The 18,607-nt window shown below is 44.2% G+C and overlaps 1 protein-coding gene across 7 annotated transcripts in view; it reads right to left on the bottom strand.

The window, feature by feature from the left end:
- The window catches only part of CRYL1 (crystallin lambda 1), a 248,069-nt gene that overhangs the window by 169,924 nt on the left and 59,538 nt on the right, over nucleotides 1-18,607 (bottom strand). The window lies entirely within an intron of this gene.

The raw sequence follows: 18,607 nt of genomic DNA, 5'->3' as shown, positions 1-18,607 counted from the left end.
GCACACAGCACTTACCATTAGCAGTGATCTCTGGCCAAGAGGAAAGAAGATCCAAGCTGGCCTTGGGGTCCCCAGGTGTTCTAGGGCTTGCTTGGGACAATGTGTACAGTCATGAGGGAAAACCCAGGACCCTTGGAGGGGTAAGAGTCCCACCCACCACCTACCAACTTATGTGGCACAACAGGTAGTTACTTATTCATTTAAACTTGTAAACAAAGCAAGAAAATGTAAAAAGCCCCAGGACACGTCCATGTAAGGTATGAGTAAATAGCAGGAAGAGACCCTATTAAGTAAAGGCTTGTATAAACTTCCTCAGTAAGTGTGAAAGATGTAAGGCAAACAGGCATTGTCCAGGAAGGCCATCAGCACCTCATCCTGGTCCAAGCACACACTTTGCAAATGCTAAAGCAGGCAAGTACATCATTCCTTCCACCCTCACGTACAACATTTATCATTAGACAAAAGGAACAGACAGTAGCTGCCTCCTCAGCCAAAACAACAGGAACAGCCACTCAAGAGTCCAAGATGCATTCCTTCATACAATGTGCAATCTGATGCTGGCTAACAACCAGGGCTTCTGAGTGATAGGAAGCTCTCCCCAGGTAACAGGGACTGACACAGCAACTCCTAAACAACCCAACTCCTAAAAGGTGAAAGTCACCAGCTTCAAAGAAGCTTTTGATTTCTCCCCCTGCTCCACCCCACCCCTGTGTTCAAACAGATATACTGGGCAACAAGTCTCTGAATATTGACTTTCAAATGAAAATAAACATAACCATAGAGATTTAGAGTCAGCAGATACGAATCCCAGGGTGCCCGTGTCACTGGGCCAGCATTAGGAGAGCCGAGAGCTACAAGACAAAAACAATCATGGGATGCTTTCCATAGCACTCAGTCCTGAATGCTGGGGTCCCTGGACTTTTACCCATGGAGTTTTCCCCAGGTGTTCCTTATTTTTATTAATATAAGCTCCCTGACATAGTCCCTCATATGCATTCTGTTATACCTCTTACAAAAGGAGACCTCTGCATATGATGTGTTCTGCATCACATGTAGTAGCTGATGTTTTTAATAAATAATGGCCATCCACCACCAAAGCAAAAAGTGAAAACACTTTGGGGAAAATAATTAGAGGCTAGTATTTTAATTGCTAAAGTATTTACTATTTTCCAAGCATTAGATATGCATGCCAGGGCTACTTTTAAATGGACTGATCATGTTTTTAACTGAATGATAACATCAAAAAATTATTTAGTTAGTTGGTATTTTATATTCCATTTATTGTATTTCATAAAATAAAAAATGTTTATATTAGACATTTGCTTATTTTGACTTTGGGCATTAATTTAACAGCCTACTACTTCTAAAGCAAAGGGACAATTATGTTTCTATCTATGAAAACATAGGTTTAGATATAGATGGATAAATAGGTACATTTCTGTTTCTATCTATAGTACATATAATCAATACTATGTCAATTCTCCAGTTTTTATCATATCATCCCATCTTTCCAAAGAGCCGTGCAGTGTCCTTTTAAACAGAGATTTGAGCTCCTACTTTCTTTAAGCTTAGGGGAAAGTATGGTCACTCATTCAGTTTTACAGTAATTTTAGAAACCAAATTAAGAATGTCAATGTTGGACAATTATATGTTTGTTGTTACAAATTTGGATAATGAAGTATCTGTTTTCACTTATCAATTTAATAAACATTTTAAAGATCTTATAGCAAATACTAGCAGGCTTAGAATCAAATTGTCTTCATAGGTTGCCATAGGGATTTACAATGTCACTTAGTAATACATCACCAAGAGCCAGAAAGGGGCTGATAATTTTAATTCCAATTTTAATGAACCTGTCATTGAAAAGGTAACTCAAAATATGATATAGAGGGACTTATCAACCAAGTTTCATTTTTAATAGCAAAGATCATTGTTTTCTAAATGATACTTGATTTTCATTGACTGCATTCCATTGGCTCGGGAATATCTGTAGAGAAAGAGCATGGGACCTGGATGTGGACAAATGGATTCACTTAGAGCTGTAGAATATGGTGCCTTCTGTTACCAATATCTGATTCTTTTGTTATAAAACTTATAAAGGGGTATCACCAAGATGATGGAATAGGAAGCCCCACACCTCAATCCCCCACAGAGACAAAAACTTAACAATATACAGTCCAAAAAGCCTTTATGACAAATCCAGAAACCAGTGAGGAAGTCGCAGTAAACCCAGGTAAGTAAGTGCCCCAGGTGAACACAAAGCCAAGAACAAGTACCCTGAAATGAGTAAGAAAAACTACTGCATTTCATCCACAATAGCCCTTCGCCTAAGCCAGTACAGCTCAGTTAATCAGGAAAACACATCCAAATCATGGCTTTTCCCTTGGGAGGGAAAGAGAAGAGTAGAATGCACATCCAATATCCCAGCTTTTGGGAGAGTGCCTAAGGAACTGGTTCCTGTCTTACCTGACTCAGCACTGATAAGGAACTGGCATATTTTGAATGCTTAGGGGCTAATGAGCTCAGCAGCTTACTGTGATGTCAGAGAACCTGCAGTACTAACAGACACCCACTAGATAAGCAAGAGATGACAGTCTCCTGAAAAAGAAATCATCAAACCTCTCTAACTGTGAAATTACATGCACAAGACCAGAGAAGACACATCCCCAGAAAAGGATCAATACCACCACCAACAACCCTAAGAATCACTACCCAGGCTGATCAGAGAAAGTCTTCCTTTATCTGAAGCCAGTCCATAAGGACTAGGAGAGGAGCCTGGTTTTATTTTTAATGCACAAATAACAGTAAAAAATAGCAAGGCACATAAAGAAACAAGAAAACATGAACCAATTAAAGAAATAAAATTAATTTCCAGAAATTGGCCCTTAAAGAAATGAAGAGCTATGAATTCAAAATTATCATCTTAGTAAGCTCAATGTGATATAAGAAAACACAGACAGACAACTGAACAAAATCAGGGAAACAATGCATGAACAAAATGAGACTATCAATGAAGAGACAGAAACAAATTCAGGAGCTGATGAATACAATAACTGAATTGAAAAATTCACTAGAGAGGATCAACAGACGTGACCAAGCAGGAGAAAGAATCAGCAAACTTGAAGACAAGTCATTTGAAATTATTAAGTCAGAGGAATAAAAAGAAAAAAGAACAAATTAAAGAAAGTTAAAGGAATTATGGGAAACCATTATGTGAATCAATATATGCATTATGGCATTTTTAGAAGGAGAAGAGAGAATGGGACATAAAAACAACTGAATGGTGACGGAATAGACAGACGTGTCCCAAGCCTTGTCCCGGAGCAGATACAAATAACATCCACCCTGAATTGGCAAATGAGACTCAACTGGTGAGACAATTTGCAGCTGGGAAGGGCAGAGGACCCCTGGAGAAAGCCCAGGGCACTGCAACCATGCGAGCAGCAGATACATGAGCAGCCCACTCCTGTCCAAGGAGCAGCAGCATCGCAAGCAGCCCGCCCCCGTCCGAGGAGCAGCAGCCACACGAGAAGCCCACCCACAACGGAGGAGCAGCAGCCCCGCGCAGCCCGCCCCCGTTCAAAGAGCAGCAGCTGCACACAGCCCGCACCCTGCACCCATCCAAGGAGCAGCAGCCGCACGAGCAGCCTGTCCCCATCCAAGGAGCAGCAGCCGCCCGAGCAGCCTCTCCGCATCCGAGGAGCAGCAGCACTGCAAGCAGCCCGCCCCCATTCGAGGAGTAGCAGCCGCCCAAGCAACCGCTCTGGTCCAAGGAGCAGGAGCCACACGAGCAGACCGCCCATGTGCGAGGAGCAGCAGCCCTGCACAGCCCGCACTGGTCCAAGGAGCAGCAGCCACATGCAGGCCGCACCCGTCTGACAAGCAGCAGCCAGGTGAGCAGCCTGCCCCTGTCCAAGGAGCAGCAGCAGCATATGCAGCTCACTCCCATCCGAGCAGCAGCAGCTACGCAAGCAGCACATACCGCATCCAAGGAGCAGCAGCCATGTGAACAGCCCGCCCCCGTACCAGGAGCAGCAGCTGCAGAGCACCCCGCCCCCATATGAGAAGCAGCAGCCCTATGAGCAACCTGCCCCTATCTAAGGAGCAGCAGCCTTACAAGCAGCCCACCCCATCTGAGCAGCAGCCACGTGCAGCCAGCCCCCATCTAAGGATCAGCAGCCACCTGAGCAGTCCACCCCTATACGAGGAACAGCAGCCACACAAGCAGCCTGCCCCCGTCCAAGGAGCAACAGCCTCGTGATCAGCCTACCCCAATCTGTGGAGCAGCAGCTGTGTGAGCAGCCTCCTCCCACTAGCCAGAGGAGTCACCACTGCTGCGAACAGCACCCACCAGAGAAGCCACTACCAACTGAGGAGCAGCCACTGCCACAAACACAAGAGGACCAACCTCAGCCCGAGGAGCCACTGTCACCCAAGGAGCAGCCCCTGCATGACTCGACATCTAGATCCATTGATGAGATTAAAAAAAAAAAAAATGGGTAGACAAAGATATCCCCAAAGGAAAGAAAAGGAGGAAGCATCAGAAAAGCAGCTAAGTGAAACAGAGGCATACAATATGTCAGAAAAAGAATTCAGAATAAGGGTTATATAGTTCATAAACTGTATGGATGAAAAAATCAACAACTTATGTAAGAATCAAGAAGAAATGAAGAGTGATATAGCTACAATAAAAAACACCATGGAAAATTTCAACAGTAGACTAGGAGAAGCAGAGGACCAAATTAGCAAATTAGAAGACAGGGAAGCAAAACACACCCAAACTGAACTGCAATTGGAGAAAAAAATTAAAAGATAGGAGGAGAACCTAAGTCAGCTATGGGACAACATGAAATGAAGCAACATGTGAATAATAGGGGTGCCAGAACAACAGGAAGAGGAACAAGGGTTAGAAAACCTATTTGAAGAAATAATATCACAAAACTTCCCTGATGTGGGGAAGAAAAAAGTCACACAAGCACAGAGAGTCACAAACAAGATGAACCTGAAAAGACCCACACTGAGACACATCATAATTCCACTCCTAGGCATTTACACAAAAGAAATAAAAATAAATGTTCATTTATAAAAATGTGTGCACAAATGTTTACACCAGCTTTATTCATAATTGCTAAAAATTGGGAACAACGCAAATGTTCTTCAACTGGTGAATGGATAAGACAAACTGTGGAATACTCCTCATTAATAAAAAGAAACAAATTACTGATAACCACAACATATATGCACCTAAAATTCATTTTACTCTATGAAAGAAGTCAAACTCAAAGACTGCATATGGCATAATTCCATATTATGTAACACTAGTGGCCCAATGCATAAAATTCATGCACGGGTGAGGGGGAGTCCCTCAGCCCGGCCTGCACCTTCTCCAATCTGGGACCTCTTGGGGGATGTCTGACTGTCGGTTTAGGCCCTGTGGGATCAGGCCTAAACCAGCAGTAGGACATCCCTCTCGCAATCCGGGACTGCTGGCTCCTAACTGCTCACCTGCCTGCCTGCCTGATCGCCCCTAACCACTCTGCCTGCTGGCCTTCTCACCCCCAACTGCCCCCCCCACTGGCCTTCTCCCCCCCAACTGCCCCCCCCACTGGCTTTCTCGCCCCCAACTGGCCTTCTCGCCCCCAACTGCCCCCCCTTGCCAGCCTGCTCGCCCCCAACTGCCCCCCCCGCCGGCCTGCTTGCCCCCAACGGCCCCCCACTGCTGGCCTGCTTGCCCCCAACTGCCCTCCCTTCCTGGCCTGATCGCCCCTAACCGCCTCTGCCTCGGCCCTGCCACCATGGCTTTGTCCAGAAGGTCTCCTGGAAGGTTCCCAGTCTAATTAGCATATTACCCTTTTATTAGTATACTAGAGGCCCGGTGCACAAAATTCGTGCACTCAGGTGGGGGGGTCCCTTAGCCTAACCTGCATCCTCTTGCAGTCTGGCAGCCTTCAAGGGATGTCTGACTGATGGCTAAGCTAGCAGATGGACATCCTTAGCGCTGCCACAGAGGCAGAAGAGGCTTCCGCCACCACCGCTGCACTCACCAGCAGTGAGCCCGGCTCTGACTGAGTGGCACTCCCCCTGTGGGAGTGCACTGACCACCAGGGGGCATGTCCTGCATTGAGCATCTGCCCCCTGGTGGTCAGTGTGCGTCATAGCGACCAATCCTTCCGGCATTCGGTCAATTTGCATGTTAGCCTTTTATATATATATATATATATATATATATATATATATATATATATATATATATACACACACACATACACACACACACACACACACACATATACACACACACACACACATATATATCTCCTATATTTCAGATGAAGGGAGATGGGGAGAGAGAAACATCAATGATAGAGAATCATGGATCAGCTGCCTCCTGCACGCACCCTACTGGGGATCAAGCCCGCAACCCGGGCATGTGCCCTTGACCAGAATTGAGCTTGGGACCCTGCAGTCTGCAGGCTGACACTCTATCCACTGAGCCAAACCAGCCAGGGAACCCCCAGTCACTTTTAGAACATTGTATTGCTTCTAGAAGAAACCCCGTGCCACCTTCCCCATGTAGCTGCCTGCCCCACCCAGCCATCTGCACAGTGCTGTTTCAGACATTTTATGGGAATGGGACCATACACAATGGGCGTTTTGTGACCGGCTGCCTCATTGGGTGTGTACCTCGGAGTGGCGGGTTGCAGGGTCCTATGTGACTGATACTAATCATTTGAGGAGCGGCCGCACCATTTCCATTCCGACAGCAGTGTGTGAGGGCTGGGATTTGTCCACATCCTCGCCAACACTTGCTATCATGTAACTTTTGGTTCTAGCCTCCAAGGTGACCTCGGGGTCCGCCGAAGCACTGCTCTCTAGAGCAACAATCTATGCTTTTGAATTCAGTTTTAAAAGTGGAAGTTGTTTAAAATGTCTGCACAAACATCCCTATTGGTAAGTTCTCGCTGCTCAGGATCCGCTGTGACACAGCTTGCAGGGGCTAAGTCTGTCCCAGGCCAACCTCACCCCCCTGCTGCCTGGTCCTGTCTGGTACTGGGGAGGGCCCGGGGAGGGCGCTGGGGGCACCAGCCAATCCTCTGCGGGGCTGGCCACGGGTTGCGTTGGGCTTTGGGAGCCGAGGGGGGAAGAGCGAGGTTCAGGAGCAGCTTTGGGGCCGTGCCTGTCGCAGTGACTGTGCTGCTCCCCCCAGGCCGAGGTGAACGGTGGCCGGGGAGCGATGGGGTGGGGGAAAGGCCTTCTCTGAATGAAGCCATCCGAGTCGAGGAGCTCCTGGGTGCCCGTCTGCGGGCTCCACTGCGCCCACCGTCCTGGCTTCTACGCCTCAGAAGGCAAAGGTCCAATCAGCAAAAATGAAAATGTGGGCTCCACCTCAGAGTGGCTCAGACACAGTTCACGGTACCACGTGGGACTGCAGACACCAGTGGGTGTGGGCAGTGGCCAGGTGGGCCCGGCACAGTCCTCTGGCAGGGCCCGAGTACAGGGAGGAGCCAGAGCTTCGTTGGGTGAGAAAGTTCACGGGGCTGAAGGCTCCCTCTTCAAACATTGATCACTGGTCATGGTGTGGCCCCCAACTCCCATCCACGTGGCCCTCCTCACGGAGTAAAGGGTGACAGGTGAGGCCTCTTCCTGGCCATCCCCATGGATCCATTGGCTCTCCTGAGTCTGTGGGGGCAGATTGTGGGGCTCCCCGCTGGGCAGCGCAGCCACAGCTGCAGCCCTGAGGCCAGGCTCTGGGCTCGGAGCTGGGGTCCCCAGTGCCGCAGCCCCCTGATCTACAGCCCACCTGATCCACAGCCCCCCTGATCTGCAGCTCCCTGATTCACAGTCCCCCTCATCTGGAGCCCCCCTGGTCCACAGCCCCCCTGGTCCATAGCCCCCTGATCTGCAGCTCCCCCGAATCTGCAGCTCCCCCATCCACAGCCCCCATGATGTGCAGCCCCCAGTGCAGTGGCTCTGGGCTCGTTGTGAATGCATCATTATTCCAGGCCTGAGGGTGTGCTGGCTGCTCGCTCGGGGGCTGGCGGTGCTGGGAGCCTGTGGCTGCTCAGGTCCCTGCTGTTCTGTGGTCACGTTACGGCATCCAGGCTAATTTGCATATTTTTCTATTTTATATATATTATGAAAAAGGAAAAACTATGGGGACAAAAACATACTGGGAGTAGACAGGGCCTGGGGAAGCAGGAGAGGACATTAATTGTAAAGGGGACTGAGGGCACACAATGGATAATGGGAATGTTGTAAAGCTTGAAAGTGATGGTGGTGCCTGGATTGCATGCATTTGTCAAAACACTTAGCACTAAACACTAAAATTGGTGAATTTTATTGTATGTAAATTATACCTCAGCAAATTTGATTTTAGAATTTTTTTTAAAAAACATGAAACAGGAAAACTGAAATTCAAGTTTCAATGCACACTCCTATATATTCTCAAGGTTGGCATCCCACATGCCCTTTGCTACTACATCCCTCACCTCCACCCATACCTCCATACTACCAAAAGGATTACTTGGAGCCTCAGTGAACCAAAACAAAATTCCACCAAGCTCCCATCCTTTAAGGAAACATAAAGTCTAAAATGTAAAGTCTAGCCCTAGCCAGTTGCTCAGTGGATAGAGCCTTGGCCTGTTGACTGAAGGGTCACAGGTTTGATTACAGTCAAGGGCACGTACCTCGGTTGCAGGCTCTATCTGGGCCTGCACAGGAGGCAACCAATGTGTCTCTCTTACACCAATTTTTCTCTCTCTTTGTCTCTTCCTCTCCCTTTCACTCTCTCAAAAAAAAAATAAAAAATAAAAAAAATCAATGAAAAATAGCCTCAGGTGAGGATTAAAAGAAGAAATAAATAAAAATAAAAAGTAAAATCTAAAAATGTTAGTATTCCCATGAACCAGGAGGTCACAGCTCAAAATTCCTAGTCAGGGCATATGCCCAGGTTGTGGGCTCGATCCTCAATGGGGGTGTGTGCAGGGGGCAGCCAATCAATGATTCTCTCTCATCATTGGTGTTTCCATCTCTCGCTCCTTCTCCCTTCCCCTCTGAAATAAAAATAATAATAAAGAAAGAAAGATTAATAAACACTGCTTCTTGTAATTACTAACAAAATCTGAATGTCCTTATCAAAATGACTAGCATTTTTTAAATTTTAAAGATAAAGTGCAAATTCTGATCATCTGCATCGATAATATAATTTTTACTTCTATATTTCAGCTGTTGTCTTGATTTTTGTGTTAGGAAATTCCACTTAAACTTCATAATTCTATAACTCATTCCACGGCTTCTACCAGCTACCTCAGTCTCAAGTCTTAAATTCCAGAGATTAGATAAAACCTCTGAACCATAGCTAATGAGCCTTAATGCTCTTTAAGAGTCAATGCTTTAGACAGGCTTTTTCAGAATAAAGTTATTTTTCCAGAGTAGTAGCTTTTCTTGCCAAGCAAGATTTGATCTCTAAATTACACTAAGTTCTAGCAATTCAGGTTTCATTCTTGCACACTCTGACCTTTCAGCAGAGAATTAGGAAACTCTGACCCATGCTCCTGCCCACTGGGGTTTGGGTAGGAAAAAAAATCCATCATGGAGATTTACACTCATATTTCTGGGACTTTCACCCTTGGGGACACAGCAACATCTATAATTGGGTTGTTTGTCATTAGAGAACAGTGGCAGCAATGTGGTTTTATTCACTTGTTAACTCGCAAGCTCTGCCTTCTTCTTTTGAATAATTCCCTAAAGTAATGATACTTTTATTTTTATTTTAAAAATGTGTTCAAAGAGCCTAGATTAATTTTTCTACAATGAGAATTTTTCCTTTTATAAAACGTAAAAAGGAGTTCCAAGAGTTGACAAGGAAGTACAGCTACGAAGAAGTCTCTGGACACTAAGATGAAGAAGCGTAACAAGGCCTGGTGAGTAGATGCACAACAGGTGACCATGGCCTTCTGATCCTTCAGCTTTAATGTCATTCTTAGGTTAAACATCACATAATATACATAACAACTGTTTCACTCTAAAAATTATACTTCTATCTGACAGAGTCCTGGGCAAATAGTGCTGTAAGAAATATTCTTAGTTTTAAATAAAAATCTATCTTGATACAAAATACTACTGTTTAAGTAGTATTTTGTATCAAGATAGATTTTTATTGAAACAGTAGTATTTTACTTGTCAACTATGTTAGAGAAAGACAGAAAATAAATAGAAGAAATGGAAAGAAGTACAAACACACAAAACTATTAAAACATTTTTTGAATAGTGGACCTAATCAGTATTTTCCTAAACTTTATTTTTCTTTAAAATATATTTTTAACATTCCTGAATTGTTAGAAGCCTAATAAAATTTAACAACCACATGGTATAGCATTAATCAGGCTTTGATTTGGGAATTTTATTTGCTTATTTATTTGGTAAACAAGGTGAAATTAATATGCATTAGTTGCAAAATTTGGAAAATCAAATTTGCTGCATGTCATATAAAGAAATATGTAGAGGAAACCAAGATGGCGGCATAGGTAAACACCTAAACTGCTGCCTCGCACAACAATTTCAAAACTACAACTAAAAGACAGAACGGACACCATCCAGAACCACAGGAAAGCTGGCTGAGTGAAAATTCTACAACTAGAAGGAAAGAGAAAAGCTCACAGAGAATTGGAGGTACGGCAAAGGGGCTTTGTGCGCGCAGAGAGGAAGGGTGGCTGAGAGCCTGGCTGACTTTCTCTGGCGGAAGGGGGAAGGAAGCCCCCGACCGCACTGAACCCCAGTTCTGACTGCACTGAACCCCAGTTCTGGGCGAGCCCCTGGGGACCCACGCTCTTGTGGGGGGAGTCTGGACTCTCGGACGGAGACTCGGGAGCCGGGAAGGCAGAGGTCTGAAGGCACGCACGTGCGCGCAAGGGCAAGGCTGAGGGGAAGCCAAGACTGAGACTCCATCCCATCCAAGCTGAGCACAGAGGCTATTGCAACTTGGCAAGTCTAATCCTATAAGGCTGTCTCCAGCACCGAACTTCTCCCAGCATAGACACAGCTGATCCTTACAGCCAACTGGCCTGGAGGTCAATTCTTCCCAGTGATACCAACAACAATAAAGACTTAATTACAACAAGGCTGTACACACAGTCCACAAAGGGGTGCACCAAGAGTGTCCACCTCAGGTTAACTGGGGAGGCAGACCCACTGGGCCATATTGGAAACCTAGCACACAAATCTACCTTACCAACTCAGGGAAGCAGTGAAAATGCGGCGTCAAAGAATCAGATCACAAACGAAAGAAATGGAGGAAAACAAACGACTGGATATAGAATTCAAAACCACGGTTATAAGGCTTTTTAAGAATATCCTAGAAAAGGCCGATAAATATAACGAGACCCTCGAAGATATGAAAAAGGGCCAACTAGAAATTAAACATACACTGACTGAAATAAAAAATATTATACAGAGACCCAAAAACAGACAAGAAGAACACAAAAATCAAGTCAAAGAATTGAAATACAAAGAAGCAAAAAACACTCAACTGAAAAAGCAAAAAGCAAAAAAAAAAATCCAAAAAGTTGAAGATAGTGTAAGAAGACTCTGGGACAACTTCAAGCATACCAACATCAGAATTATGGGGGTGCCAGAAGAAGAGAGAGAGCAAGATACTGAAAACCTATTTGAAGAAATAATGACCGAAAACTTCCCCCACCTGGTGAAAGAAATAGACTTACAAGTCCAGGAAGCCCACAGAACCCCAAACAAAAGGAATCCAAAGAGGACCACACCAAGACACATCATAATTAAAATGCCAAGAGCAAAAGACAAAGGGAGAATCTTAAAAGCAGCAAGAGAAAAACAGTTAGTTACCTACAAGGGAGCACCCATACGACTGTCAGCTGACTTTTCAACAGAAACTATGCAGGCCAGACGGGAGTGGCAAGAAATTTTCAATGTGATGAATAGCAAGAACCTACAACCAAGATTACTCTACCCAGCAAAGCTATCATTCAGAATTGAAGGGCAGATAAAGAGTTTCACAGACAAGAAAAAGCTAAAGGAGTTCATCACCACCAAACCAGTATTATATGAAATGCTGAAAGGTATTCTTAAAGAAGAGGAAGAAGAAAAAAGTAAAGATAAAAATTATGAACAACAAATACATATCTATCAACAAGTGAACCTAAAAATCAAGTGAATTAAAAACCTGAGGGACAGAATAATCTGGTGAATATAATAGAATCAGGGGCATAGAAAGGGAGTGGACTGATAATTCTCAGGGGGAAAGGGGTATGGGGGGTTCATGAAGAGACGACAAAAATCATACACCTATGAATGAGGACAGTGGGGGGGAGGTAAGGGCAGAAGGTGGGGTGGGAAATGGGTGGAGGGGAGCTATGGGGGGAAATAGGAGAAATAATTGTAATAATCTGAATAAAGATTTATTTTAAAAAAAAATAAAAGGGCAAAAAAAAAAAAAAAAAAGAAATATGTAAACATGCCCAAGAAAATCAGTCAAGGCAACAGACAAAAATGAAATCTCAATTGTCTTCCCTTACCCATTTTTTTCTTCTGATTATTTTCACTCACCTTTTATTTTTTTTAAATATATTTTATTGATTTTTTTACAGAGAGGAAGGGAGAGGGATAGAGAGTTAGAAACATTGATGAGATAGAAACATCGATCAGCTGCCTCCTGCACACCTCCTACTGGGGATGTGCCCACAACCAAGGTACATGCCCTTGACTGGAATCGAACCTAGGACCCCCCAGTCTACAGGCCAACACTCTATCCACTGAGCCAAACTGGCCAGGGCTACACTCACCTTTTAATTTGATATCCTATCTAATAAAAGAGTAATATGCAAATTAACCACCACTCCGCTACACCCACAAGCCAGGCCCACAAGCCACGCCCACCAGCCAATCAGGAGCGGATATGCAAATAAACCCAACCAAGATAGCTGCAGCCACAGAGAGCAGGAGGGAGGCTTGGGTTTCCCCGGCAATGGAGGAAGCCAAGCTTTCCGCCTGCCCTTGCCGACCCAGGCCTCCACTCAATGCTACAAAGTTTCAATGATAGAAGATACATAAACCCAAACAGAAATGGTGGCAGCCATAGAGCTGGAAAGAGCAGGAGGCTAGGGTTGCCCACGGCGATGGAGGAAGCCAAGCTTTCCGCACACCCTGGCCAGCCCAGGCCTCTGCTTAAGGCTACAAAGTTTCAATTATAGAAGATACATGAATCCCAACAGAAATGGGGGCCGCCACGGAGCAAGCAGAAGGCTTGGCTCCACTCCAGGCTACAAAGTTTCAATTGTAGAAGATAAATAAACCACAGATACGGCTTGGGTCACCAGGGGGCGTGGTCAGCCTGCACACCACCACAGGCCCCTCGCCCAGGCCACCCCACTCCTTAAGGGAACCCCCACCCTGATCCGGGACACCCTTCAGGGCAAACCAGCTGGCCCCCACCTGTGCACCAGGCCTCTATCCTATCTAATAAAAGAGTAATATGCAGATTGACCATCACTCCAACACACAAGATGGCTGCCCCCATGTGGTCAAAGATCCTGCCCCCATGTGGACACAAGATGGCCACCACAAGATGGCCAGCAGGGGAGGGAAGTTGGGAGGGACCAGGCCTGCAGGGGAGGGAAGTTGGGAGGGACCCAGGCCTGCAGGGGAGAGCAGTTGGGGGGGGGGGGGCGCCACGCCTGTAGGGGAGGGCAGTTAGGGGTGACCAGGCCTGCAGAGGAGGGCAGTTGGGGGGGACCACGCCTGTAGGGGAGGGCAGTTAGGGGTGACGAGGCCTGCAGGGGAGGGCAGTTAGAGGTGACCAGGCCTGCAGGGGAGGGCAGTTAGGGGAAAACAGGCTGGCAGGGGAGCAGTTAGGCATCAATCAGGCTGGCAGGGGAGTGGTTAGGGAGTAATCAGGCTGGCAGGCAGAAGCAGTTAGGGGCAATCAGGAAGGCAGGCAGGTGAGCAGTTGGGAGCCAGCAGTCCTGGATTGTGAGAGGGATGTCCGACTGCCCGTTTAGGCCCGATCCCACCAGGATCGGGCTTAAACGGGCAGTTGGACATCCCTCGATGGGTCCCAGATTGGAGAGGGTGCAGGCTGGGCTGAGGGACACCCCCCCCCCCCCCGCATGAATTTCGTGCACCGGGCCTGTAGTCTCAACATAATAAAGGCCATATATGACAAACCTACAGCCAACATTATACTCAATGGGCAAAAACTAAAACCATTTCCTCTAAGAACAGGAACAAGACAGAGACGTCCACTTTCACCACTCTTATTCAACGTAACTGGAAGTCCTTGTCATCGTGATCAGACAAGAAGAAGAAATAAAAGGTATCCAAACTGGAAAGGAAGAAGTAAAACTCTCATTATTCGCATATGACATGATATTTTACATAGAAAAACCTAAAGAGTCCACCAAAAAACTACTAGATTTAATAAATGAATATGGCAATGCAGCAGGATACAAAATCAACACCCAAAAATCAATGGCTTTTTTATATACCAATAATGAATTCTCAGAAAAAGAAACTAAACAATCTTATTTACCATTACAACAAAAAATTAAGATACTTATGAATAAAACTTAAGCAAGGAGGAAAGAGACTAGTACTCAAAAAACTACAGGACATTGAAAAAAGAGATAGAGGAAGATATAATCAACTGAAGAATATACTGTGTTCATGGATTGGTAAAATCAACATAATACTACCCAAAGCAATCTATAGATTCAATGTAATCCCTATTAAAATACCAATGGCATATTTCACAGGCCTAGAACAAATTTATATGGAACCAACAAAGATCCCAAATAGCCACAGTAATCTTGGGAAAGAAGAAGAAAGTTGGAGGAATCACAATACCAGATTTCAAGTTATACCAGAAAGCCACCGTAATCAAAACAGCCTGGTACTGGTGCAAGAAAGGCATATAGATCAATGGAACAGAATGGAGAACCCAGAAATCAACCCAAGCCATTATGCTCAATTATTTGACAAAGGAGGCAAGGGCATACAATGGAGTCAAGATATTCTCTTCAATAAATGGTGTTGGGAAAATTGGACAGATACATTCAAAAAAATGAAACTAGACCACCAACTTACACCATACACAAGAATAAACTCAAAATGGATAAAAGACTTAAATGTTAAGTCTTGAAACCATAAGAATACTGGAAGAAACCATGTTACAGGTATAGCTCCTAGGGCAAAGGAAACTAAGGAGAAAATAAACAACATCAAAATAAAAAGCTTCTGCACAGCAAAAGAAACCATAAGCAAAATGACAAGAAAGCCCACTGTATGGGAGAACATATTTGCCAAAGGTACATCCAGTAAGGTGTTATTTTCCAAAATGCATACAGAACTCATACAACTTAACAAAAGGAAGACAAACAATCCAATTTAAAAAAGGGCAAAAGACCTACATAGACACTTCTCAAAGTGGACATACAGAAGGGCAAAAGACATATGAAAAAATGCTCAAAGTCACTGATCATCAGAGAGATGGAAATTAAAACAACAATGAAGTATCACCTCACACCTGTCATAATGGCTACCATCAACAAATCAACAAATGACAAGTGCTGGCGAGGATGCAGAGAAATGGGAACCCTAGTACATCTGGTGGGAATGCAGACTGCTGCAGCCATTATGAAAAGTAGTAAGGAGTTTCATGAAAAATTAAATAAGGAACTGCCATTTGATCCAGTGATCCCAGTTTTAGGAATATATCCTAAGAAATCACAAACACCAATCAGAAAGAACGTATGCATCCCTATGTTCATAGCAGCACAATTTACAATAGCTAAGATTTGGAAACAGCCTAAGTGCCCATCAGTAGACAAGTGGATAAAAAAGCTGTAGTACATTTGTACCATGGAATACTCTGCAGCAGTGAAAAAGAAGGATCTCTTACCATTTGAGACAGCATGGAGGGACCTGGAGAGTATTATGCTAAGTGAAATAAGTCAGTCAGAGAATCTAATGAACAAAATAAACTGATGAACAAAAAATAGATCCAGAGACACAGAAGCATGGAACATAATGGGGCATCTCAGAGGGAAGGTGGGGAAGGGTGGGAAGTAATCAACCAAAGAACTTGCATGCATATATGCATAACCCATGGACACAGAGAATAGGGTGGTGAAGGCCTAGGACAAGGGATAGGAGCAGCTTGAACAGGCCAATGGGGGGAATAGGGGACATATGTAATACATTCAACAATAAAGATTTAATTTAAAATTAAAATAAAAAAATAACACCTCATTTCTTGAAGAAAACACTTAAATACTGCTGTTATATGCCAAGCACTTTATGTATATTAACTTGTAACATCTAAGTAACTCTTTAGGTTGGCACTTAGCATTCCCCAATAGGCTAGCTATACTTAATCTCTAGCCCAGGCGTCCTCAAACTACGGCCCGCAGGCCACATGCGGCCCGCCGAGGACATTTATCTGGCCCGCCGGGTGCTGCTGCCTGTCCTGCTTAGCAGCTGACTCATCCCGGGCCCGCAGTGTGCACAGGAATTTGTTCATAGTTTTTTTTTTAAACTACAGTCCGGCCCTCCAACTGTCTGAGGGACAGTGAACTGGCGCCCTGTTTAAAAAGTTTGAGGACCCCTCCTAGCCTTTCCCCACCTTTTCAGCTGCCATTCTACTCACTTACTGGACCACACTCACAGGTACCTCAAGTCCTCTGCTCACCTCTCTCTGAGACACTGTCCCCACCTCTGTCCTGGCCTCAACCCCAAAAATCCACTGTCAAAGGCTAAGGTGGGCTCCAACCCCACCTTCATTAACCCTTCCCAATCCTCATGGTCCAAACTGCTTCCTTCCCCGTTATTCTTTGTGGTACTAGAAGTACAAACCATTTCTTTTGTTCTTTCACAAAGTTAAAAATATAATTTCAAACAAATTTTAAACCATTTATAAAGAACACAGTATCTTACAGGAATTAAACCTAATAGAGCTTACATCATCTTTCTCTAGTATCCTCTCCCCACACTGCCTGACTCAAGAATTGTGCACAATAGATGCTACTCAACAAGTAAATGCCATGTAAATACATGCACTTAATCCATACAACAAAGACTGGCCTTGAAGAGCAGTTTTCAGTACCTACTATACATAGAACAACATATATTGTCCCATATAATTTGTTTATTGCCAAAATTGTACACAAATGGCTATATTATAAAAGTTTATTTTATAAATTTATTAAGCATTTTCTATGTGCCAAGTACTGTGCTAAGCACTTTACATGCATAAGTTGAAATATTTCCCAAAAATTATTCCATAAAAGTACTAGCTTTATATTCAAGTCATTTTAAAGTTATATTGTGGAGGTTCTCCATTTTTTGAAAAATAATATACTGTTTGGGGAAGAAGCATTAACCTAAACTAATTCAATCATGGTAGTGTAGAAACCATCTGACAGAATCTAGTTTTCAAAATCGGACCAGGAAACAAAGAAATTTAACATCAGCATATTAATGATTCCTGTGAAATGACTTTACTATTTTTTGGGCTGCAAAATTTGTAAGTAAGCTTTATAAAGATCACTTTTTAAAAAAAGGAACACAGCAAGTTGTTATGTTGTGGGACCACAAATCTCAAGCATGCCACTGCAGGGAGAAAAAAACACCTATAGGTCTGAGAATTCGTAGTTGAGTAAAAATAAAACTTCCAGTGCCATCATCATATATGGATTTTTAAAAACATCTCAGAGGAAAGCAAAGATGTGCTCTGGAAAACATGTTCACATGTTCATATTTCATATCACATATATGGGTAAGTATAATATTCATTTTCATCATGTAAATATTACATATCAAATGGACCCCAAAAAGGATGGTTTTAATCTTCTCATTGGAAAAATGGGGCCTTGCCTTACATTAGGGTCCCCTTAGACATGAGCACAGACGGTTCCTTCACAATCACCCAGTGCATGGGGTATGAGGCCCATTTCACAGGTGAGGAAGTGGGCTCATACTAGTACATTAAGAAACTTGCCAAAGTCATACAGCTGTTCAGTACAAAGTTGCCTGACTTAAAGTCTGTGTTCTCAACCACTGCCTCCATGCAGGCGGCTCCCACGTGTCTGTGTTTGGGGAGGATTGTTGGACATAAATTGTTTCTCCTCCTCCAGCAACATCAGCATAAGAAGCACACAGTTCCTTAAGCATGTGTAAAGAGCCTTCTGCGCTGAGACCATTATAGAAAGCTTCCATGCTCTCTCAAGAAGCAAATCCTTGTACAGGCTTGCCAGCACCTCAGTAAGGGTGAAACAGATGGCATATGGAAACTAATTAAAGAAGCATCTATCTGACCCCTCCTCAATGCTACACAATTTTCACCACATAAAATAGAGATGAAAATATTAGAAAAAGGTAAAGAATTGAAAAATAGGCCCCTGCTTATGTTCTGACTGATACACATTTGTTAAATGAACCAGAGAAATTTTAGAGCCACAAAGTCGAGATTCTAAGATTTTGTGTATTTGACCTGAATCTCAGGGCAGCAGCTGACCATAAAACGCGTGTACTCAAACTGCTGGGTTTGCTCCCAAATTCTCAGCTATGTTATACACCTAAAACT

Source organism: Plecotus auritus (genome assembly GCF_963455305.1).
Source record: "Plecotus auritus genome assembly, chromosome: 3".
NCBI lineage: Eukaryota > Metazoa > Chordata > Mammalia > Chiroptera > Vespertilionidae > Plecotus > Plecotus auritus.
Note: the sequence above shows the minus strand (reverse complement) of the source record. Positions and strands in the feature narration are given on the sequence as shown.